The sequence below is a fragment of the Sycon ciliatum genome, chromosome 5 (genome assembly GCF_964019385.1).
Source record: "Sycon ciliatum chromosome 5, ocSycCili1.1, whole genome shotgun sequence".
Taxonomy (NCBI): Eukaryota; Metazoa; Porifera; class Calcarea; order Leucosolenida; family Sycettidae; genus Sycon; species Sycon ciliatum.
Window position 1 is genome coordinate 11508203 of NC_088647.1, and position 26608 is coordinate 11534810.

General features: G+C 47.8%; 1 long non-coding RNA gene across 1 annotated transcript; it reads right to left on the minus strand.

Moving 5' to 3' along the window:
• Positions 1 to 1272: 1272 nt before the first annotated feature.
• LOC135816605 (uncharacterized) lies at positions 1273 to 24888 on the minus strand. Its single transcript, XR_010553406.1, has 4 exons — positions 24667 to 24888; positions 6912 to 7007; positions 3153 to 3199; positions 1273 to 1965 (listed from the first exon to the last, which is right to left on the minus strand). It is a non-coding gene; the product is annotated as an uncharacterized LOC135816605 (long non-coding RNA).
• Between the last annotated feature and the right edge of the window lie 1720 nt (positions 24889 to 26608).

Here is a 26608-nt window from a genome sequence, read left to right on the forward strand (position 1 = left end):
GGTGACGATTACTCTTAAAACTCGTATCCATTACGTCTGTTTCCTTTCTTCGCTCCTTACCATTAATACATGCATATTGTCTTGTATGATGCAAGTCATCAGCCATTGCTGCAGTTTGCAGAATAAATCTCTGACACTTGCTGCAGAAAACAGGAACTGAGTGTATATACACTGGTCACATTGAATCTGGTTGGTTGGATTTATTTAAAGTCGTACAACAAACAGGTATATCTGCCTCCTTATATGAAGCCGACTTCTGGCAGTAAAACATTTTAAAGAAAAGAGAAAGGATCTGAGTTCGACCTGTAGATCTACTATGCATAGATGCTGTGTGTATACAGATTATACTATGCATAGATGCTGTGTGGGATGCTGTGTGTATACAGAATATACTATGCATAGATGTTGTGTGTATACGGAATATACTATGCATAGATGCTGTGTGTATACAGAATATACTATGCATAGATGCTGTGTGTATACAGAATATACTATGCATAGATGCTGTGTGGGATGCTGTGTGTATACAGATTCATGCAAAGTCTGTTCTGAATCTTCTGGCCCGCCTAACTTAGCAAAAAATAAGCCGGAAAATTCTGCCGGAGAAGGAAGAACATCTGAAATTCCAATCAGAGTTCGGCAAGTGTTTTCTTCTTGGCTTGCTAATGGCTGAACTCTTGTTGTTTCTGCAGAGTTCAGCAAGTGGTTTTCTTCTTGGCTGAACTCTGGAGAAAGGAAGAAAGCTAAAATTTCGGCCATCCCAAACCCCGACCACCATCCCCTCCTGGAATGATTACTTTTATAGCCTATCCTGGCTCTGAACTTCACACCTGAAATGATTGGTCAACTGCCCTCAGCCAATCAGAGTTCAGCAAGCATTTGGGTGATACCTACCTACTATTCAGTACAGCAGTCTATTATACTCCAGCATTGTTCTTCCTTCTCTAAACAACAAAGAAGGAAGAAAAGCTAAAATTTCGGCCATCCCAAACCCCGACCACCATCCCCTCCTGGAATGATTACTTTTATAGCCCATACTGGCTCTGAACTTCACACCTGAAATGATCAACTGCTCTCAGCCAATCAGAGTTCAGCAAGCATTTTGGGTGATGCCTACTACCCACTGTGCAGTACTACAGTCTATACTCCAGCTAGCCGCAGCTAGCAGAGTCACTGTGCTGCTGCTGTTGTTAGTATGTTGCAATGTAACTAGTCAGCCGCCATGCAGCAACTGACACAACACACTCCATAGACCACAAGAACAGCAGCACGAAGGCAGAACAGCAGAGAGCAAGAAGAAAGAAAAGAAGAAAAAAAACCCAATCATTAATAATAATGTTGTATAATGTACACTACAAATTCAAACAACTGAGAGATAGAGAGAGAGACGTACGCGACCAGTACAGCTTGTGTACGCCTATCAAATGTGAACCATTATGCTCGAATGCACATCAATATTCCAATATTCGAATGTTCGAATGTTTTTCAATCAAAACACTCTAGAATATTCAAATGTTCGAACATTCTTGGCGGCACTGGTGAATAGATGGCACAACTGCCACTACTGTCTGCAATAGCATGAACAGCAACATATCTGACAGCTGATGTTGCTGCATTGTAAGTAGAAGAATGGCATTGCCAGAGATTGGACCAAAGAATTGAAATTGACAAACAAAAAGGAGAAAAATTGGCAACTTTGTCAAGATATTCCTTGAGGAAGCGACCTGCTAAGAAACACCTCGTCCCTAGGTGGCCTTGTGACATGCTAACAGTTAAATGTGCATATTCTACACACGGAACACACGGAACAGTTCAATGTGCATATTCTACACACGGAACACAGTGAACACAGTGAACAGTTCATCACGTACTAACTTTGCGGCGCATGACAAACTGCTGTACGCTGCGGCACAACATGATGATAGGCCGGCGGCCACCATACAGCAGTCCTATCTGTGTTCTTTCCTGCACAAACATAACAACACAAAGCACACACACAATGCACACGCAATGATGAGTCAATGTTCTACAGTCACTGGATAACACCATGTTGCAGTCAAGGACCTCACTGGAACCATAATAAGTACAGCAGATTCTTAGAGCATAACAGCTGTTCAATACGCATACCGTAAAGTACCGTTGATCAGCACCCTCTCTAATAGCGACCCCCTGTCAATTTTCGACCTGTGAAGCGACTTCGGCGTATGCAATGAAGTGCGGTGTTGAACCGACGCATGCACTGCTGTACACAAGAAATGCCAGTGCAGGATGAAAATATGCACAATCCAGCACACCGAGCCTGACCTGCGTTGTTGTACATCGTACTACACTTGACAGCCTTGATCTAATTCCCGTCCCCTGCCGAAAACCCAGCTGGTGGGAAGCGACATGGTGTGTGTGTGGGGGGGGGGAATCAACGGTACTTTACGGTACACACACACACACACACACACACACACGCACACACACACACACACACACACACATACACACACACACACACACACACACACACTGCCAACCTGTCGGAAGGCTGTTTTCAATTATTGTTGGCTGAGTTTTACGAAATAGACAATAAATGCTCGGGACTGGGAGCAGGTGGAGAAAAGTTAGTTACAATATTATGAAGAGTTGAAGATGTGAGGAAAAGGGCGGCGGTGGAGACAAAATAGCTGTCAGTGCGTGATACAAAAAAGTTCCGAAGGGGGGTGAGAGCAAGACGGCGGACGATCAAATACGACAGGAGCAAGATGGCACACGGACGAAAACAACGAAAATAAGACAGGAAACTGAGTGTACAACGGGGACAAGACGACAAAGTGTGTATACGGAGGGTACAGAAGATGGTGTAGCCGCATGTATACAGGAGTCAAAGACAGCGCAACAGCATGTACGACAAAGAGACACAAGCGCAGCCGCATGTACGACAAGGAGACACCAGCGCAGCAGCATGTACGACAAAGAGACACCAGCGCAGCCGCATGTACAGCGAAGAGCTACAAGCGCAGCCGCATGTACAACGATATCAATTTTTAGAAAGTGTATCGGTTCGCTCGAGAGCGGGAGCGGGCTCAGCAGCAGCAGCAGCAGCGTGAGCGGGCTCAGCAGCAAGATAAGTAACAGCAGTGCAAGCAGCAGTAAGAGAATCTTACCTGACCCAGAATACTGTCTTGTAGTGTGAACGAACAGCACGCCGCCACTATCAGTATCCAAAACAACAAAAAAGATATGAAACCAATCAGCAACCAACACCAGGGGCGTCGGACACGCTATGGTCACTACGGTATTGACAGCACCACTCTTGCCACAGGTACCGCATGAATCAATCAAAAGCACTGATTTGGGCTGGAAATTTCAAACTTTTTCAGCGGAGTCAACCCTCCCCCACAAGTAACTTGTACCTCAAATGACTGACGGTACCATCCTAAACTACCGTCCAATGCCACTCAACACACAGACACACTGAACACACAGACACACTGAACACACAGACACACTGAACACACAGACACACTGAACACACAGACACACTGACCACACAGAAATTTGGAGTAAGAGATATTCGCGCTGTACTTGATCTCGCTCTTCTTGTTCACGCTGCATTTTATCGCACTGTATTCTACCGCGCTGTATTCTATCGCGCTGTATTCTATCGCGCTGTTCTTGTTCGCGCTGTACTAACTTCTTCTCTTGTTCACGCTGTTTTTGTTCGCGCTGTACTTGTTTGCGCTGTACTTGTTCGCGCTGTACTTGTTTGCACTGTACTTGCTCGCGCTGTACTTGTTCGCGCCGAACTTGTTCGCGCCGTACTTGTTTGCGCCGTACTTGTTTGCGCCGTACTTGTTTGCGCTGTACTTGTTTGCGCTGTACTTGTTTGCGCTGTACTTGTTTGCGCTGTACTTGTTTGCGCTGTACTTGTTTGCGCTGTACTTGTTTGCGCTGTACTTGTTTGCGCTGTACTTGTTTGCACTGTACTTGTTCGCGCTGTACTTGTTCGCGCTGTACTTGTTTGCACTGTACTTGTTTGCGCTGTACTTGTTTGCGCTGTACTTGTTTGCCCTGTACTTGTTTGCGCTGTACTTGTTTGCGCTGTACTTGTTTGCGCTGTACTTGTTTGCGCTGTATTTGCTCGCGCTGTACTTGTTTGCGCTGTACTTGTTTGCACTGTACTTGTTTGCGCTGTACTTGTTTGCGCTGTTCTTGTTTGCGCTGTACTTGTTCGCGCTGTACTTGTTTGCACTGTACTTGTTTGCACTGTAATTGTTTGCGCTGTTCTTGTTTGCGCTGTACTTGTTTGCGCTGTACTTGTTTGCGCTGTACTTGTTTCCACTGTACTTGTTTGCGCTGTACTTGTTTGCGCTGTACTTGTTTGCGCTGTACTTGTTTGCGCTGTACTTGTTTGCGCTGTACTTGTTTGCGCTGTACTTGTTTGCGCTGTACTTGTTTGCACTGTACTGTTTGCGCTGTACTTGTTTGCGCTGTTCTTGTTTGCGCTGTACTTGCTCGCGCTGTACTTGTTTGCGGTGTACTTGTTTGCACTGTACTTGTTTGCACTGTACTTGTTTGCGCTGTTCTTGTTTGCGCTGTACTTGCTCGCGCTGTACTTGTTTGCGCTGTACTTGTTTGCACTGTACTTGTTTGCACTGTACTTGTTTGCGCTGTACTTGTTTGCGCTGTTCTTGTTTGCGCTGTACTTGTTCGCGCTGTACTTGTTTGCACTGTACTTGTTTGCGCTGTACTTGTTTGCGCTGTTCTTGTTTGCGCTGTACTTGTTTGCACTGTACTTGTTTGCGCTGTACTTGTTTCCACTGTACTTGTTTCCGCTGTACTTGTTTGCGCTGTACTTGTTTGCGCTGTACTTGTTTGCGCTGTACTTGTTTGCGCTGTACTTGTTTGCGCTGTACTTGTTTGCGCTGTACTTGTTTGCACTGTACTGTTTGCGCTGTACTTGTTTGCGCTGTTCTTGTTTGCGCTGTACTTGCTCGCGCTGTACTTGTTTGCGCTGTACTTGTTTGCACTGTACTTGTTTGCACTGTACTTGTTTGCGCTGTTCTTGTTTGCGCTGTACTTGCTCGCGCTGTACTTGTTTGCGCTGTACTTGTTTGCACTGTACTTGTTTGCACTGTACTTGTTTGCGCTGTTCTTGTTTGCGCTGTACTTGTTTGCACTGTACTTGCTCACGCTGTACTTGTTTGCGCTGTACTTGTTCGCGCTGTACTTGTTTGCACTGTACTTGTTTGCGCTGTACTTGTTTGCGCTGTTCTTGTTTGCGCTGTACTTGTTTCCGCTGTACTTGTTTGCACTGTACTTGTTCGCGCTCTTCTTGTTCACGCTGCATTTTATCGCACTGTATTCTACCGCGCTGTATTCTATCGCGCTGTATTCTATCGCGCTGTTCTTGTTCGCGCTGTACTAACTTCTTCTCTTGTTCACGCTGTTTTTGTTTGCGCTGTACTTGTTTGCGCTGTACTTGTTTGCGCTGTACTTGTTTGCACTGTACTTGTTTGCGCTGTACTTGTTTGCACTGTACTTGTTTGCGCTGTACTTGTTTGCGCTGTTCTTGTTTGCGCTGTACTTGTTCGCGCTGTACTTGTTTGCGCTGTATAATATGTTCGCGCTGTACTTTACTGCGCTGAACTTCTTGGCGCTGTACTTTACCACGCAGATAATCAAGGGTGAAATGGGGCGCTGAAGTACTGCCACTCAAATGTATCACTCTGAAGCTGTGGCGCTGAAGTGGCAAGTTATTCAGGTTAAGTGAAACCCAGTAAAGTCCACACGGCCACAGACTTGTTGTACATGGCACACACAGTATTACTCATGATCTCCAGAAAACTTGACATTAAGGGGGCAGCCTGGTCGTAAAATCCCTGAAAAATCGAATTTGTGAATTCATATTGAGGACTACATCAGTTGAAAGAGCATGAACAGCTGCAAAGTCTCTGAAACTTTTGTCTCGATCTCACCAGCCGCAAGAGTTATGGCCGATATTATGCCCTTGTAAGGAAAGATTTTTTTGTTGCACGCTCTCATTTGTTGGCAGCACTGTATTTGAATGTGAGCAGACCGTGCGCAACTTGTCGTATCATGGAAACACGTGAAAGTGTGAATTTTGCTCCAAGTCCAAAAACTCACGTTTTTAAGCCATGTATTGGGCTGCACGGCGAAGCCCACCGCCGTGCAGCAGGACTTTTGCCAAAACCCTCGTGACGTTGCAGATATGTGACTTGATTATTGTAGTTGACGTTGATTTAGTGACTTTGGCAAGTTTGAGTCGTGTCAAGAAGTCAGGTAGGATTCCGTACTAGGCAGTAGTGGAACGTGAGTGGCAGTCTTTGCCGATTTTTGAGGGTATCCTGGATTCGGTTTGTAGCGCTTTGGAAATGGCTTGCTGTGGAGGTCCCAGCACTGGATGTTGTATCAAAGGTACGACCTCGTAGCACACCCTAAACCTAAAAAAAAATCCAAAATTGACTTGGGTCTGTGGGAGTCTGCGAAACAACGCCCACTCCTGCCGTTGTGACAGATTCCAGGGCCACGTTGAAGGGCCCTATCCCACCACCCATGGCTGCTTCTGGACTTTTTTTAGGTTTGGATCCCGCGCACGGACAGAATGGGCAAGAAAATGTGAAAAAAATTGTAAATCCATTTTTTTGGCTCCTGGGTGGCTCGCACACCGTGGCACTATGCCGGAATTGTGAGTTTTTCCGGCCTGGAAAGCCTGTCAGTGAGGCGCAAGAACTTTTAAATCATGACCAGAGGGCCAATATAGTGGCAGGAGTATGTGGTGAAATTTTCACTCAAATCCATTGAGAGACACCAAAGTTACGGTCAATTGAATGCTGCTACCGTGACAAAACATTTATGCCATGGTCCAAACCAAGCGGAATTGCACAATCTTGTATATGTACCTTAAATGTTGAAGTTGAATTGGCAGACTGGCCTTCACTCAGCACAGGATAAGAAGATGTCCATGAAGAGATCCGACTTCAAACAACACAGTGAGTCTGCAGCAGAGATGGAACATAAGACACAAACCAAGTCCATTGGCATCAACTACAGTGTAATCACAGATACAATATATACGCTCACGATGTTATGCTGCTGCAAGTAAACAGAGCCCCACACTTCCCTTGAAGGAGTGAGGTTTGTTGTAAAACTTACTCAAAGCTCAATGCCCAGCAATACATGGCCCGAATCACCGGTTTTGTAATCACAAGGCTACCCCACATTGTCAAGCTTATCAGAGCCCCACACGTCCCTTGAAGGAGTGAGGTTGAATGCAAGACTGACTCATAGCTCAATGCCCAGCAATACATGGCCTGAATCACCGGTTTTGTGATCACAAGGCTACCCCACATTGTCAAGCATACCAGAGCCCCACACTTCCCTTGAAGGAGTGGGGTTGAATGCAAGACTGACTCAAAGCTGACTGCCAAGTGGTACACGGCCCGAATCACCGGTTATGTGTTATCACAAGGCTGCCCCACATAGCCAAGTAAACAGATCCCCACACTTCTCTTGAAGCAGTGAGGTTGAATGCAATACTGACTCATAGCTCAATGCCAAGTAATACACGGCCCGAATCACCGGGTATGTGTAATCACAATGACTGCTCCACATTGTCAAGCATATCAGAGCCCCACACTTCCCTTGAAGGAGTGAGGTTGAATGCAAGACTGACTCATAGCTCAATGCCAAGTGGTACACGGCCAGAATCACCAGGTATGTGTTATCACAAGGCTGCCCCACATAGCCAAGTAAACAGAGCCCCACACTTCCTTTGAATGAGTGAGGTTAGCCGTAAGACTGACTCGTACCTCACTGCCAAGCTATACACGGCCCGAATCACCGGGCATGTGTAATCACAAGGCTGCCGACAACGTCAAGCACATCAGAGCACCACACTTTCCTTGAAGTACTGAGTTCAAATGCAAGTCTAACTCGTCGCTCTTTGCTAATAACAGACGCCACGAATCACGGGGTATGTAGTCCCAAGTCTTCACCCCGTTATCGAGGATATCAGAGCCCCTCAACTGTCATTGAAGTGCACTACTGAGGTGCGAAGATCTCTCGGGCTAGTACTAATAATCCTTCACTTCAAAATGTCAGAGGATTTATACCTCATTCTCAACATGAGGGACAAAGGCCATTGTCGTTAAAACCTCATCATCCATCATGAAGTAACATACAACCATGGAATGGATGCTGTAAGTTCCGTCTCTCTGCTCATTCCTTGCCATGTACAACGTATATTGAATCACTCCGTTCGGAGTCACAACATTGCCCCACATTGACAAGCATACAAGAACCTCAAAATAGACATTATAGGAATGAGGCTGAATGCGAGAAAGACTCATTCCATTGCCAAATACCGGACACTAGGAATGTACGGGTATGCAGTCACTAGACTTGCCGACATGGTCAAGCACATCACCAGGCAACACTTCCCTTCAAGGAGTGAGGTTGAATGCAAGACTGGCTCATAGCTCACTGCCAAACAATACACGGCCCGAATCACCGGGTATGTGTAATCACAAGGCTGCCCCAAATTGTCAAGCAGATCAGAGCCCCACAGTTCCCTTGAAGGAGTGAGGTTGAATGCAAGACTGGCTCATAGCTCACTGCCAAACAATACACGGCCCGAATCACCGGGTATGTGTAATCACAAGGCTGCCCCAAATTGTCAAGCAGATCAGAGCCCCACAGTTCCCTTGAAGGAGTGAGGTTGAATGCAAGACTGGCTCATAGCTGTCTGCCAAGCAAGATATGGCCCGAATCACAGGGTATCTGACCACAAGGCTGCCCCACATTGTCAATCATATCAGGCCCTCAAACTTCCCTTGAAGGAGTGAGGTTGACTGCAAAACTCAAAGCTCACTGCCAAGCACCTCAGAGCCCGAATCAACGGGTATCTGATCACAATACTACCCCTCATTGTCGAGCATATAAGAGACCCACACTTCCCTAGAAGGAGTGAGGTTGAATGCAAGACTGACTCATAGCTGAATGCCAAGTGGTAAACGGCCCGAACCACCGGGTATGTGTTATCACTAGGCTGCCCCACATAGCCAAATGAACAGAGCCCCACACTTCCCTTGAAGGAGTGAGGTTGAATGCCAGACTGACTCATAGCTGACTGCCAAGTGCTACACGGCCCGAATCACCAGGTATGTGTTATCACAAGGCTACCCCACATAGCCAAGTAAACAGAGACCCACACTTCCCTTGAAGGAGTGAGGTTGAATGTAATACTGAATCAAAGCTCAATGCCCAGCAATACATGGACCGAATCTCCGGGTTTGTGATCACAAGGCTGCCCCACATTATCAATCATATCAGAGCCCCACACTTCCCTTGAAGGAGTGAGGGTAAATGCAAGACTGACTCATAGCTCAATGCCAAGTAATACACGGCCCGAATCACCGGGTATGTGTAATCACAAGGCTGCTCCACATTGTCAAGCATACCAGAGCCCCACACTTCCTTTAAAGGAGTGGGGTTGAATGCAAACCTCATAGCTCACTGCCAAGCAATACCTAGCCCGAATCACCGGGTATCTGACCACAAGGCTGCCTCTCATTGTCAAGCTCATCAAAGCCCCACACTTCCCCCGAAGGAGTATGTGTAATCGCAACGCTGACCCACATTGCCAAGTATATCAGAGCCCCACACTTCCCTTGAAGGAGTGAGGTTGAATGCAAGACTGACTCATAGCTGACTGCCAAGTAGCACACGGTCCGAATCACCGGGTATGTGTGATCACAAGGCTGCTCCACATTGTCAAGCTTATCAGAGCTCCACACTTCCCTTGAAGAAGTGAGGTTGAATGCAAGACTGACTCATAGCTCAATGCCAAGTAATACACGGCCCGAATCACCGGGTATGTGTAATCAAAAGGCTGCTTCGCATTGTCAAGCATACCAGAGCCCCACAATTCCCTTGAATAAGTGAGGTTGAAATCAAAAATTAATAGCTCACTGCCTAGCAATACATAGATCGAATCACCAGGTATCTGATCACAAGGCTGCCTCTCATTGTCAAGTTCATCAGAGCCCCACACTTCCCTTGAAGGAGTATGTGTAATCGCAACGCTGATCCACATTGTCAAGCATATCAGAGCCCCACACTTCCCTTGAAGGAGTGAGGTTGAATGCAAGACTGACTCATAGCTCAATGCCAGGTAATACACGGCCCGAATCACCGGGTATGTGTAATCACAAGGCTGCCTCTCATTGTCAAGCTTATCAGACCCCACACTTCCCTTGAAGGAGTATGTGTAATCGCAACGCTGACCGACATTGCCAAGCATATCAGAGCCCCACACTTCCCTTGAAGGAGTTAGGTTGAATGCAAGACTGACTCCTAGCTGACTGCCAAGTGGTGCACGGTCCGAATCACCGGGTATGTGTAATCACAAGGCTGCCTCTCATTGTCAAGCTTATCAGAGTCCCACACTTCCCTTGAAGAAGTATGTGTAATCGCAACGCTGACCCACATTGCCAAGCATATCAGAGCCCCACACCTCCCTTGAAGGAGTGAGGTTGAATGCAAGACTGACTCATAGCTGACTGCCAAGTGGTGCACGGTCCGAATCACCGGGTATGTGTAATCACAAGGCTGCCTCTCATTGTCAAGCTTATCACAGCCCCACACTTCCCTTGAAGGAGTATGTGTAATCGAAACGCTGGCCCACATTGTCAAGCTTATCAGAGCCCCACACTTCCCTTGAAGGAGTGAGGTTGAATGCAAAACTCATAGCTCACTGCCAAGCAATACATGGCCCGAATCACCGGGTATCTGAACACAAGGCTGCCTCTCATTGTCAAGCTTATCAGAGCCCCACACTTCCCTTGAAGGAGTATGTGTAATCGCAACGCTGACCCACATTGCCAAGCATATCAGAGCCCCACACTTCCCTTGAAGGAGTGAGGTTGAATGCAAGACTGACTCATAGCTCAATGCCAAGTAATACACGGCCCGAATCACCGGGTATGTGTGATCACAAGGCTGCTCCACATTGTCAAGCATACCAGAGCCCCACACTTCCCTTCAAGGAGTGAGATTGAATGCAAAACTCATAGCGCACTGCCAAGCAATACCTAGCCCGAATCACCGGGTATCTGATCACAAGGCTGCCTCTCATTGTCAAGCTTATCAGAGCCCCACACTTCCCCCGAAGGAGTATGTGTAATCGCAACGCTGACCCACATTGCCAACTATATCAGAGCCCCCCACTTCCCTTGATGGAGTGAGGTTAAATGCAAGGCTGACTCATAGCTCTATGCCAAGTAATACACGGCCCGAATCACCGGGTATGTGTAATCACAAGGCTGAACCACATTGTCAAGCATATCAGAGCCCCACACTTCCCTTGAAGGAGTGAGGTTGAATGCAAGACTGACTCATAGCTCAATGCCAAGTAATACACGGCCCGAATCACCGGGTATGTGTAATCACAAGGCTGCTCCACATTGTCAAGCTTATCAGAGCCCCACACTTCCCTTGAAGGAGTGAGGTTGAATGCAAAACTCATAGCTCACTGCCGAGCAATACATAACCCGAATCACCGGGTATCTGATCACAAGGCTGCCTCTCATTGTCAAGCTTATCAGAGCCCCACACTTCCCTTGAAGGAGTATGTGTAATCCCAACGCTGACCCACATTGTCAAGCATATCAGAGCCCCACACTTCCCTTGAAGGAGTGAGGTTGAAGTCAAGACTGACTCATAGCTCAATGCCAAGTAATACACGGCCCGAATCACCGGGTATGTTTAATCACAAGGCTGCTCCACATTGTCAAGCATACCAGAGCCCCACACTTCCCTTGAAGGAGTGAGGTTAAATGCAAAACTCGTAGCTCACTGCCAAGCAATACATAGCCCGAATCCCCGGCTATCGGATCACACGGCAGCCTCTCATTGTCAAGCTTATCAGAGCCCCACATTTCCCTTGAAGGAGTATGTGTAATCGCATCGCTGACCCACATTGCCAAGCGTATCAGAGCCCCACACTTCCCTTGAAGGAGTGAGGTTGAATGCAAAACTCATAGCTCGAATCACCGGGTATCTGATCACAAGGCTGCCTCTCATTGTCAAGCTTATCAGAGCCCCACACTTCCCTTGAAGGAGTATGTGTAATCCCAACGCTGACCCACATTGTCAAGCATGTCAGAGCCCCACACTTCCCTTGAAGGAGTGAGGTTGAATGCAAGACTGATTCACAGCTCAATGCCAAGTAATACACGGCCCGAATCACCGGGTCTGGTAATCACAAGGCTGCTCCACATTGTCAAGCATACCAGAGCCCCACATTTCCCTTGAAGGAGTGAGGTTGAATGCAAAACTCATAGCTCACTGCCAAGCAAGACATGGCCCGAATCACCGGGTATCTGAACACAAGGCTGCCTCTCATTGTAAAGCTAATCAGAGCCCCACACTTCCCTTGAAGAAGTATGTGTAATCCCAACGCGGACCCACATTGTCAAGCATATCAGAGCCCCACACTTCCCTTGAAGGAGTGAGGTTGAATGCAAGACTGACTCATAGCTCAATGCCAAGTAATACACGGCCCGAATCACCGGGTATGTGTAATCACAAGGCTGCTCCACATTGTCAAGCATACCAGATCCCCACACTTCCCTTGAAGGAGTGAGGTTGAATGCAAAACTCATAGCTCACTGCCAAGCAATACATAGCCCGAATCACCGGGTATCTGATCACAAGGCTGCCTCTAATTGTCAAGCTTATCAGAGCCCCACACTTCCCTTGAAGGAGTGAGGTTGAATGCAAGACTGACTCATAGCTCAATGCCAAGTAGTACACGGCCCGAATCACCGGTTATGTGTAATCTCAAGGCTGCTCCACATTGTCAAGCTTATCAGAGCCCCACACTTCCCCCGAAGGAGTGAGGTTGAATGCAAGACTGACTCATAGCTCAATGCCAAGTAATACACGGCCCGAATCACCGGGTATGTGTAATCACAAGGCTGAACCACATTGTCAAGCATATCAGAGCCCCACACTTCCCTTGAAGGAGTGAGGTTGAATGCAAGACTGACTCATAGCTCAGTGCCAAGTAATACACGGCCCGAATCACCGGGTATGTGTAATTACAAGGCTGAACCATATTGTCAAGCATACCAGAGCCCCTCACTTCCCTTGAAGGAGTGAGGTTTAATGCAAAACTCATAGCTCACTGCCAAGCAATACATAGCCCGAATTACCGGGTATCTGATCACAAGGCTGCCTCTCATTGTCAAGCTTATCAGAGCCCCACACTTCCCTTGAAGGAGTATGTGTAATCCCAACGCTGACCCACATTGTCAAGCATATCAGGGCCCCACACTTCCCTTGAAGGAGTGAGGTTGAATGAAAGACTGACTCATAGCTCAATGCCAAGTAATACACGGCCCGAATCACCGGTTATGTGTAATCACAAGGCTGCTCCACATTGTCAAGCATACCAGAGCCCCATACTTCCCTTGAAGGAGTGAGGTTGAATGCAAAACTCATAGCTCACTGCCAAGCAATACATGGCCCGAATCACCGGGTATCTGAACACAAGGCTGCCTCTCATTGTCAAGCCTATCAGAGCCCCACACTTCCCTTGAAGGAGTATGTGTAATCGCAACGCTGACCCACATTGCCAAGTATATCAGAGCCCCACACTTCCCTTGAAGGAGTGAGGTTGAATGCAAAACTCATAGCTCGAATCACAGGATATCTGATCACAAGGCTGCCTCTCATTGTCAAGCTTATCAGAGCCCCACACTTCCCTTGAAGGAGTATGTGTAATCCCAACGCTGACCCACATTGTCAAGCATATCAGATCCCCACACTTCCCTTGAAGGAGTGAGGTTGAATGCAAAACTCATAGCTCACTGCCAAGCAATGCATAGCCCGAATCACCGGGTATGTGTAATCACAAGGCTGCTCCACATTGTCAAGAATACCAGAGCCCCACACTTCCCTTGAAGGAGTGAGGTTGAATGCAAAACTCATAGCTCACTGCCAAGCAATACATGGCCCGAATCACCGGGTATCTGAACACAAGGCTGCCTCTCATTGTCAAGCCTATCAGAGCCCCACACTTCCCCCGAAGGAGTATGTGTAATCGAAACGCTGACCCACATTGCCAACTATATCAGAGCCCCACACTTCCCTTGAAGGAGTGAGGTTAAATGCAAGACTGACTCATAGCTCAATGCCAAGTAATACACGGCCCGAATCACCGGGTATGTGTAATCACAAGGCTGAACCTCATTGTCAAGCTTATCAGAGCCCCACACTTCCCTTGAAGGAGTGAGGTTGAATGCAAGACTGACTCAAAGCTCAATGCCAAGTAATACACGGCCCGAATCACCGGGTATGTGTAATCACAAGGCTGAACCACATTGTCAAGCTTATCAGAGCCCCACACTTCCCTTGAAGGAGTGAGGTTGAATTCAAGACTGACTCATAGCTCAATGCCAAGTAATACACGGCCCGAATCACCGGGTATGTGTAATCACAAGGCTGCTCCACATTGTCAAGCATACCAGAGCCCCACACTTCCCTTGCAGGAGTGAGGTTGAATGCAAAACTCATAGCTCACTGCCAAGCAATACATGGCCCGAATCACCGGGTATCTGAACACAAGGCTGCCTCTCATTGTCAAGCTTATCAGAGCCCCACACTTCCCTTGAAGGAGTATGTGTAATCGCAACGCTAACCCACATTGCCAAGCATATCAGAGCCCCACACTTCTCTTGGAGGAGTGAGGTTGAATGCAAAACTCATAGCTCACTGCCAAGCAATACATGGCCCGAATCACCGGGTATCTGAACACAAGGCTGCCTCTCATTGTCAAACTTATCAGAGCCCCACACTTCCCTTGAAGGAGTATGTGTAATCCCAACGCTGACCCACATTGTCAAGCATATCAGAGCCCAACACTTCCCTGGAAGGAGTGAGGTTGAATGCAAGACTGACTCATAGCTAAATGCCAAGTAATACACGGCCCGAATCACCGGGTATGTTTAATCACAAGGCTGCTCCACATTGTCAAGCATACCAGAGCCCCACACTTCCCTTGAAGGAGTGAGGTTAAATGCAAAACTCGTAGCTCACTGCCAAGCAATACATAGCCCGAATCCCCGGCTATCGGATCACACGGCAGCCTCTCATTGTCAAGCTTATCAGAGCCCCACATTTCCCTTGAAGGAGTATGTGTAATCGCATCGCTGACCCACATTGCCAAGCGTATCAGAGCCCCACACTTCCCTTGAAGGAGTGAGGTTGAATGCAAAACTCATAGCTCGAATCACCGGGTATCTGATCACAAGGCTGCCTCTCATTGTCAAGCTTATCAGAGCCCCACACTTCCCTTGAAGGAGTATGTGTAATCCCAACGCTGACCCACATTGTCAAGCATGTCAGAGCCCCACACTTCCCTTGAAGGAGTGAGGTTGAATGCAAGACTGATTCACAGCTCAATGCCAAGTAATACACGGCCCGAATCACCGGGTCTGGTAATCACAAGGCTGCTCCACATTGTCAAGCATACCAGAGCCCCACATTTCCCTTGAAGGAGTGAGGTTGAATGCAAAACTCATAGCTCACTGCCAAGCAAGACATGGCCCGAATCACCGGGTATCTGAACACAAGGCTGCCTCTCATTGTAAAGCTAATCAGAGCCCCACACTTCCCTTGAAGAAGTATGTGTAATCCCAACGCGGACCCACATTGTCAAGCATATCAGAGCCCCACACTTCCCTTGAAGGAGTGAGGTTGAATGCAAGACTGACTCATAGCTCAATGCCAAGTAATACACGGCCCGAATCACCGGGTATGTGTAATCACAAGGCTGCTCCACATTGTCAAGCATACCAGATCCCCACACTTCCCTTGAAGGAGTGAGGTTGAATGCAAAACTCATAGCTCACTGCCAAGCAATACATAGCCCGAATCACCGGGTATCTGATCACAAGGCTGCCTCTAATTGTCAAGCTTATCAGAGCCCCACACTTCCCTTGAAGGAGTGAGGTTGAATGCAAGACTGACTCATAGCTCAATGCCAAGTAGTACACGGCCCGAATCACCGGTTATGTGTAATCTCAAGGCTGCTCCACATTGTCAAGCTTATCAGAGCCCCACACTTCCCCCGAAGGAGTGAGGTTGAATGCAAGACTGACTCATAGCTCAATGCCAAGTAATACACGGCCCGAATCACCGGGTATGTGTAATCACAAGGCTGAACCACATTGTCAAGCATATCAGAGCCCCACACTTCCCTTGAAGGAGTGAGGTTGAATGCAAGACTGACTCATAGCTCAGTGCCAAGTAATACACGGCCCGAATCACCGGGTATGTGTAATTACAAGGCTGAACCATATTGTCAAGCATACCAGAGCCCCTCACTTCCCTTGAAGGAGTGAGGTTTAATGCAAAACTCATAGCTCACTGCCAAGCAATACATAGCCCGAATTACCGGGTATCTGATCACAAGGCTGCCTCTCATTGTCAAGCTTATCAGAGCCCCACACTTCCCTTGAAGGAGTATGTGTAATCCCAACGCTGACCCACATTGTCAAGCATATCAGGGCCCCACACTTCCCTTGAAGGAGTGAGGTTGAATGAAAGACTGACTCATAGCTCAATGCCAAGTAATACACGGCCCGAATCACCGGTTATGTGTAATCACAAGGCTGCTCCACATTGTCAAGCATACCAGAGCCCCATACTTCCCTTGAAGGAGTGAGGTTGAATGCAAAACTCATAGCTCACTGCCAAGCAATACATGGCCCGAATCACCGGGTATCTGAACACAAGGCTGCCTCTCATTGTCAAGCCTATCAGAGCCCCACACTTCCCTTGAAGGAGTATGTGTAATCGCAACGCTGACCCACATTGCCAAGTATATCAGAGCCCCACACTTCCCTTGAAGGAGTGAGGTTGAATGCAAAACTCATAGCTCGAATCACAGGATATCTGATCACAAGGCTGCCTCTCATTGTCAAGCTTATCAGAGCCCCACACTTCCCTTGAAGGAGTATGTGTAATCCCAACGCTGACCCACATTGTCAAGCATATCAGATCCCCACACTTCCCTTGAAGGAGTGAGGTTGAATGCAAAACTCATAGCTCACTGCCAAGCAATGCATAGCCCGAATCACCGGGTATGTGTAATCACAAGGCTGCTCCACATTGTCAAGAATACCAGAGCCCCACACTTCCCTTGAAGGAGTGAGGTTGAATGCAAAACTCATAGCTCACTGCCAAGCAATACATGGCCCGAATCACCGGGTATCTGAACACAAGGCTGCCTCTCATTGTCAAGCCTATCAGAGCCCCACACTTCCCCCGAAGGAGTATGTGTAATCGAAACGCTGACCCACATTGCCAACTATATCAGAGCCCCACACTTCCCTTGAAGGAGTGAGGTTAAATGCAAGACTGACTCATAGCTCAATGCCAAGTAATACACGGCCCGAATCACCGGGTATGTGTAATCACAAGGCTGAACCTCATTGTCAAGCTTATCAGAGCCCCACACTTCCCTTGAAGGAGTGAGGTTGAATGCAAGACTGACTCAAAGCTCAATGCCAAGTAATACACGGCCCGAATCACCGGGTATGTGTAATCACAAGGCTGAACCACATTGTCAAGCTTATCAGAGCCCCACACTTCCCTTGAAGGAGTGAGGTTGAATTCAAGACTGACTCATAGCTCAATGCCAAGTAATACACGGCCCGAATCACCGGGTATGTGTAATCACAAGGCTGCTCCACATTGTCAAGCATACCAGAGCCCCACACTTCCCTTGCAGGAGTGAGGTTGAATGCAAAACTCATAGCTCACTGCCAAGCAATACATGGCCCGAATCACCGGGTATCTGAACACAAGGCTGCCTCTCATTGTCAAGCTTATCAGAGCCCCACACTTCCCTTGAAGGAGTATGTGTAATCGCAACGCTAACCCACATTGCCAAGCATATCAGAGCCCCACACTTCTCTTGGAGGAGTGAGGTTGAATGCAAAACTCATAGCTCACTGCCAAGCAATACATGGCCCGAATCACCGGGTATCTGAACACAAGGCTGCCTCTCATTGTCAAACTTATCAGAGCCCCACACTTCCCTTGAAGGAGTATGTGTAATCCCAACGCTGACCCACATTGTCAAGCATATCAGAGCCCAACACTTCCCTGGAAGGAGTGAGGTTGAATGCAAGACTGACTCATAGCTAAATGCCAAGTAATACACGGCCCGAATCACCGGGTATGTTTAATCACAAGGCTGCTCCACATTGTCAAGCATACCAGAGCCCCACACTTCCCTTGAAGGAGTGAGGTTAAATGCAAAACTCATAGCTCACTGCCAAGCAATACATAGCCAGAATCACCGGCTATCTGATCACCCGGCTTCCTCTCATTGTCAAGCTTATCAGAGCCCCACATTTCCCTTCAAGGAGTATGTGTAATCGCAACGCTGACCCACATTGCCAAGCATATCAGAGCCCCACACTTCCCTTGAAGGAGTGAGGTTGAATGCAAAACTCATAGCTCGAATCACCGGGTATCTAATCACAAGGCTGCCTCTCATTGTCAAGCTTATCAGAGCCCCACACTTCCCTTGAAGGAGTATGTGTAATCCCAACGCTGACCCACATTGTCAAGCATATCAGAGCCCCAAACTTCCCTTGAAGGAGTGAGGTTGAATGCAAGACTGACTCATAGCTCAATGCCAAGTAGTACACGGCCCGAATCACCGGGTATGTGTAATCACAAGGCTGCTCCACATTGTCAAGCATACCAGAGCCCCACACTTCCCTTGAAGGAGTGAGGTTGAATGCAAAACTCATAGCTCACTGCCAAGCAATACATGGCCCGAATCACCGGGTATCTGAACACAAGGTTGCCTCTCATTGTCAAGCTTATCAGAGCCCCACACTTCCCTTGAAGGAGTATGTGTTATCGCAACGCTGACCCACATTGCCAAGCATATCAGAGCCCCACACTTCCCTTGAAGGAGTGAGGTTGAATGCAAAACTCATAGCTCGAATCACCGGGTATCTGATCACAAGGCTGCCTCTCATTGTCAAGCTTATCAGAGCCCCACACTTCCCTTGAAGGAGTATGTGTAATCCCAATGCTGACCCACATTGTCAAGCATATCAGAGCCCCACACTTCCCTTGAAGGAGTGAGGTTGAATGCAAGACTGACTCATAGCTCATTGCCAAGTAATACACGGCCCGAATCACCGGGTATGTGTAATTACAAGGCTGAACCACATTGTCAAGCTTATCAGAGCCCCACACTTCCCTTGAAGGAGTGAGGTTGAATGCAAGACTGACTCATAGCTGAATGCCAAGCAATACACGGCTGGAATCACCGGGTATGTGTAATCACAAGGCTGCTCCACATTGTCAAGCATACCAGAGCCCCACACTTCCCTTGAAGGAGTGAGGTTGAATGCAAAACTCATAGCTCACTGCCAAGCAATACATAGCCCGAATCACCGGGTATCTGATCACAAGGCTGCCTCTAATTGTCAAGCTTATCAGAGCCCCACACTTCCCTTGAAGGAGTATCTGAATCACAAGGCTGCTCCACATTGTCAAGCATATCAGAGCCCCACACTTCCCTTGAAGGAGTGAGGTTGAATGAAAGACTGACTCATAGCTAAATGCCAAGTAGTACACGGCCCGAATCACCGGTTATGTGTAATCTCAAGGCTGCTCCACATTGTCAAGCTTATCAGAGCCCCACACTTCCCCCGAAGGAGTGAGGTTGAATGCAAGACTGACTCATAGCTCAATGCCAAGTAATACACGGCCCGAATCACCGGGTATGTGTAATCACAAGGCTGAACCACATTGTCAAGCATATCAGAGCCCCACACTTCCCTTGAAGGAGTGAGGTTGAATGCAAGACTGACTCATAGCTCAGTGCCAAGTAATACACGGCCCGAATCACCGGGTATGTGTAATTACAAGGCTGAACCATATTGTCAAGCTTTATCAGAGCCCCACACTTCCCTTGAAGGAGTGAGGTTGAATGCAAGACTGACTCATAGCTCAATGCCAAGCAATACACGGCAGGAATCACCGGGTATGTGTAATCACAAGGCTGCTCCACATTGTCAAGCATACCAGAGCCCCTCACTTCCCTTGAATGAGTGAGGTTTAACCCTTTACCTTCTGACCATAATTCCCAGGCAGTTCCAAATACGATATTTCTCACCTCATTCTGAGAATATCTTTGGTTATAATCAACCGATTTTCACACTCTTGGGCATTCTGGAAAGCTCTCCACGAGCTGCGTACAATGAGCTCAAACTGGACACTACTGAGATCACATATCCAACGTCAGGGTGCTTCAAATACTCCCCATCGCTGGGTATCCGAGAAAATTCTCTCCTCGTCAGCCATTTCTCACTCCTTCATCGTAAACATTTCAAATTTGTTGTCCTGGGTTTCTTTTTATGCTGCCCACGCGCTCAAAACATGCACAGGTAACTCAGCATGTCAGGAGAGGGAAAATCCCCAGCTCAAGGCCAGTCACTCAGAAAAAAATCGACTTTTGCCGTGACTGGAATGTCGAGCGCGATATCTTTGGAATGCGGCATCGCAGCTCTTCGCCGATTGTTGCAATGAACAGCTGGGCACTTCGGCTTCTTCCTACATATTTAGTTTTTGAGATTACGTTAAGAATTGATCGAGTTACGAATGTTTTAGTGCATGCATGTCCATCGACCAAATTCGGTCGATTCATGTACACACAGAAGGTAAAGGGTTAATGCAAAACTCATAGCTCACTGCCAAGCAATACATAGCCCGAATTACCGGGTATCTGATCACAAGGCTGCCTCTCATTGTCAAGCTTATCAGAGCCCCACACTTCCCTTGAAGGAGTATGTGTAATCCCAACGCTGACCCACATTGTCAAGCATATCAGGGCCCCACACTTCCCTTGAAGGAGTGAGGTTGAATGAAAGACTGACTCATAGCTCAATGCCAAGTCATACACGGCCCAAATCACCGGTTATGTGTAATCACAAGGCTGCTCCACATTGTCAAGCATACCAGAGCCCCATACTTCCCTTGAAGGAGTGAGGTTGAATGCAAAACTCATAGCTCACTGCCAAGCAATACATGGCCCGAATCACCGGGTATCTGAACACAAGGCTGCCTCTCATTGTCAAGCCTATCAGAGCCCCACACTTCCCTTGAAGGAGTATGTGTAATCGCAACGCTGACCCACATTGCCAAGTTTATCAGAGCCCCACACTTCCCTTGAAGGAGTGAGGTTGAATGCAAAACTCATAGCTCGAATCACCGGGTATCTGATCACACGGCTGCCTCTCATTGTCAAGCTTATCAGAGCCCCACATTTCCCTTGAACGAGTTTGTGTAATCGCAACGCTGACCCACATTGCCAAGCATATCAGAGCCCCACACTTCCCTTGAAGGAGTGAGGTTGAATGCAAAACTCATAGCTCGAATCACAGGATATCTGATCACAAGGCTGCCTCTCATTGTCAAGCTTATCAGAGCCCCACACTTCCCTTGAAGGAGTATGTGTAATCCCAACGCTGACCCACATTGTCAAGCATATCAGATCCCCACACTTCCCTTGAAGGAGTGAGGTTGAATGCAAAACTCATAGCTCACTGCCAAGCAATGCATAGCCCGAATCACCGGGTATGTGTAATCACAAGGCTGCTCCACATTGTCAAGAATACCAGAGCCCCACACTTCCCTTGAAGGAGTGAGGTTGAATGCAAAACTCATAGCTCACTGCCAAGCAATACATGGCCCGAATCACCGGGTATCTGAACACAAGGCTGCCTCTCATTGTCAAGCCTATCAGAGCCCCACACTTCCCTTGAAGGAGTATGTGTAATCGCAACGCTGACCCACATTGCCAAGTATATCAGAGCCCCACACTTCCCTTGAAGGAGTGAGGTTGAATGCAAAACTCATAGCTCGAATCACAGGATATCTGATCACAAGGCTGCCTCTCATTGTCAAGCTTATCAGAGCCCCACACTTCCCTTGAAGGAGTATGTGTAATCCCAACGCTGACCCACATTGTCAAGCATATCAGATCCCCACACTTCCCTTGAAGGAGTGAGGTTGAATGCAAAACTCATAGCTCACTGCCAAGCAATGCATAGCCCGAATCACCGGGTATGTGTAATCACAAGGCTGCTCCACATTGTCAAGAATACCAGAGCCCCACACTTCCCTTGAAGGAGTGAGGTTGAATGCAAAACTCATAGCTCACTGCCAAGCAATACATGGCCCGAATCACCGGGTATCTGAACACAAGGCTGCCTCTCATTGTCAAGCCTATCAGAGCCCCACACTTCCCCCAAAGGAGTATGTGTAATCGAAACGCTGACCCACATTGCCAACTATATCAGAGCCCCACACTTCCCTTGAAGGAGTGAGGTTAAATGCAAGACTGACTCATAGCTCAATGCCAAGTAATACACGGCCCGAATCACCGGGTATGTGTAATCACAAGGCTGAACCACATTGTCAAGCTTATCAGAGCCCCACACTTCCCTTGAAGGAGTGAGGTTGAATGCAAGACTGACTCAAAGCTCAATGCCAAGTAATACACGGCCCGAATCACCGGGTATGTGTAATCACAAGGCTGCTCCACATTGTCAAGCATACCAGAGCCCCACACTTCCCTTGCAGGAGTGAGGTTGAATGCAAAACTCATAGCTCACTGCCAAGCAATACATGGCCCGAAGCACCGGGTATCTGAACACAAGGCTGCCTCTCATTGTCAAGCTTATCAGAGCCCCACACTTCCCTTGAAGGAGTATGTGTAATCGCAACGCTAACCCACATTGCCAAGCATATCAGAGCCCCACACTTCCCTTGGAGGAGTGAGGTTGAATGCAAAACTCATAGCTCACTGCCAAGCAATACATGGCCCGAATCACCGGGTATCTGAACACAAGGCTGCCTCTCATTGTCAAACTTATCAGAGCCCCACACTTCCCTTGAAGGAGTATGTGTAATCCCAACGCTGACCCACATTGTCAAGCATATCAGAGCCCAACACTTCCCTGGAAGGAGTGAGGTTGAATGCAAGACTGACTCATAGCTAAATGCCAAGTAATACACGGCCCGAATCACCGGGTATGTTTAATCACAAGGCTGCTCCACATTGTCAAGCATACCAGAGCCCCACACTTCCCTTGAAGGAGTGAGGTTAAATGCAAAACTCATAGCTCACTGCCAAGCAATACATAGCCAGAATCACCGGCTATCTGATCACCCGGCTTCCTCTCATTGTCAAGCTTATCAGAGCCCCACATTTCCCTTCAAGGAGTATGTGTAATCGCAACGCTGACCCACATTGCCAAGCATATCAGAGCCCCACACTTCCCTTGAAGGAGTGAGGTTGAATGCAAAACTCATAGCTCGAATCACCGGGTATCTAATCACAAGGCTGCCTCTCATTGTCAAGCTTATCAGAGCCCCACACTTCCCTTGAAGGAGTATGTGTAATCCCAACGCTGACCCACATTGTCAAGCATATCAGAGCCCCACACTTCCCTTGAAGGAGTGAGGTTGAATGCAAGACTGACTCATAGCTCAATGCCAAGTAGTACACGGCCCGAATCACCGGGTATGTGTAATCACAAGGCTGCTCCACATTGTCAAGCGTACCAGAGCCCCACACTTCCCTTGAAGGAGTGAGGTTGAATGCAAAACTCATAGCTCACTGCCAAGCAATACATGGCCCGAATCACCGGGTATCTGAACACAAGGTTGCCTCTCATTGTCAAGCTTATCAGAGCCCCACACTTCCCTTGAAGGAGTATGTGTTATCGCAACGCTGACCCACATTGCCAAACATATCAGAGCCCCACACTTCCCTTGAAGGAGTGAGGTTGAATGCAAAACTCATAGCTCGAATCACCGGGTATCTGATCACAAGGCTGCCTCTCATTGTCAAGCTTATCAGAGCCCCACACTTCCCTTGAAGGAGTATGTGTAATCCCAATGCTGACCCACATTGTCAAGCATGTCAGAGCCCCACACTTCCCTTGAAGGAGTGAGATTGAATGCAAGACTGACTCATAGCTCAATGCCAAGTAATACACGGCCCGAATCACCGGGTATGTGTAATCACAAGGCTGCTCCACATTGTCAAGCATACCAGAGCCCCACACTTCCCTTGAAGGAGTGAGGTTGAATGCAAAACTCATAGCTCACTGCCAAGCAAGACATGGCCCGAATCACCGGGTATCTGATCACAAGGCTGCCTCTCATTGTCAAGCTTATCAGAGCCCCACACTTCCCTTGAAGGAGTATGTGTAATCCCAACGCTGACCCACATTGTCAAGCATATCAGAGCCCCACACTTCCCTTGAAGGAGTGAGATTGAATGCAAGTTGACTCATAGCTCAATGCCAAGTAATACACGGCCCGAATCACCGGGTATGTGATCACAAGGCTGCCCTACATTGTCAAGCATATCAGAGCCCCACACTTTCCTATGAAGGAGGGAGATTGAATGCAAGACTGTCTGTCCGTTTACAGCAAAGTAGCACACGTCCCGAAACACCAGGTTTGCAGGTTCTAGGCTTGCCTGCACGTTACAATTTACAAGGACGAAGATATTTACAATTGATCCATCGAGCCGAAACGACTTACTGGTATCTTTTTTTTCGCATCCACGATCACCCGCTATCCATTGCTGCCTTTTTTTTCCTGATATCAGTTCAGACGTCAACGACCTCGCTTCTCCGGGGATTATTTCTCTAGCAAGCCTAGCGTTGAAATGGTAAGTTGATGCAGTTCTTGTGTCTGGTCTAGCGGCATTAGTCACATCGAAAGAGGCTCTCTAGGCGATGATCAAACAAGTGTACAAACTACTTCTCTGAATCAAGTCAAGAAGATGCTGTGGTACTTGGTATACGGCGCATGCGTACTTAGCCCTAATTGGCGCGATAATCCGTTGAAACCGGTGCAAACCTGCCGAGACCAGTTGGAACTGGGTGAAACTGGTTGGAACTGGGCGAAACTGGTTGGAACCAGGGAGTCGTAAAAGCCCGGGAGAGGACACGGCACACATTCCCAGAAAACATCTTTGCCTCGCGCTGCCGGGGAACGCTGCCAGGGAACGGTGTTGCGAGGCAAGGAAATTATTATTTTCGAAAATTGTGATGTCTTCTTGAAATACTAATTGGGACATTCTCCGATTTCTCTTAGAGCACGGAGACGATTGCTCCGTCGAGTCTTCTGATCTCTATTTTCATCCTCAATTCTTCCAGCTGCCTCACTCATTCTCTCTCAGTTTATCGAAGTTAATTTATTCTGAGGCGATGGAAATGCAAGATAAATCCCTAATTGTACTTCACTTTTATTTGAGTTGGGGTGAACGAAATGAGATTTGTGGAAAATGACGCCACTTCCCGTGTTAGCCGCTGGTCGTATCATACAGCCCATATTCCATTGCAGGTGATGGGCGAACGTTCGTGTTGAGATCCGCTGAGCTTCCTCGTACTCGTGGAGTTGAATTTGTGGCAGAAATTGCACTGCATTGCAGTCAAATGGTTGTGAATGAAACGAGATTTGTGGAAAATGACGCCACTTCCCGTGTTAGCCGCTGGTCGTATCATACAGCCCATATTCCATTGCAGGTGATGGGCGAAAGTTCTTGTGGAGATCCGCTGAGCTTCCTCGGCGTACTCGTGGATTTATGAATTTGTGTCAGAAATTGCACTGAAATTGCAGTCGAGTGGATTTCTGTGCGTGTATTGTGAGTGAATCGCAACGGCTCCCTTCCTTCAGCATCGTCAAAACGCAACATAGAGCATTATTACGCACTCGTTCCATGATTCATGATAATGCCTGGATTCTTTTAAAAACAATCAATGCGTGTTCCCTATCTATCTACATTGTACATGGTTGCAGGTCGTTATTTATAAATCTTGATAATTTCAACACTTTTCTACTCGTATACTGAGTACGCGGTGACTTGAGCGTTTAGGAAACGGAAGTCTTGGCGAGTGTACAAAAGGTAAACCTATCATTTGTACTTCATAACGGAATTGTGCACAAAAATGCACACGCACGTGCGCGCGCACACACACAAGCACACACACAAACACTGTACAAACACACACAAAAGTACAAGCACATGTGCACATACACACGCCTCCCCCCCCCCCCACACACACACTCAACTCCCCACCCCTGTACCATGTGTACTGAGTCTGACAGACATACAATCATGTTTATCCTTCCTTCGCCACCAGTTTCGGTGTCAACAACGAGTTGTAAAATATTGGTATTTTAGGACTCCCTGCCCTGAAGACGAGCACAGCGCCGTGGATCGAGCAGATCCGGCCGCGCCGGCCTAGCGTGCTTCACTTTCTGGCCGAGGCAAACATCGTCCGCGTGCGCGCATCCCGTGTCCTCTCCCGGGCTTTTACGACTCCCTGGTTGGAACTGGATGAAACTGAGGGCCGCCCGGGCTCCGGGCTTCACTACCCGGTATGTGACTTGGCCTATACATCAGTTTGTTCTCTTCGCGTTTCGCCAGATGCCGGCGCATACACATGTACATACTGACATAGAGCGGTGCTGTGGA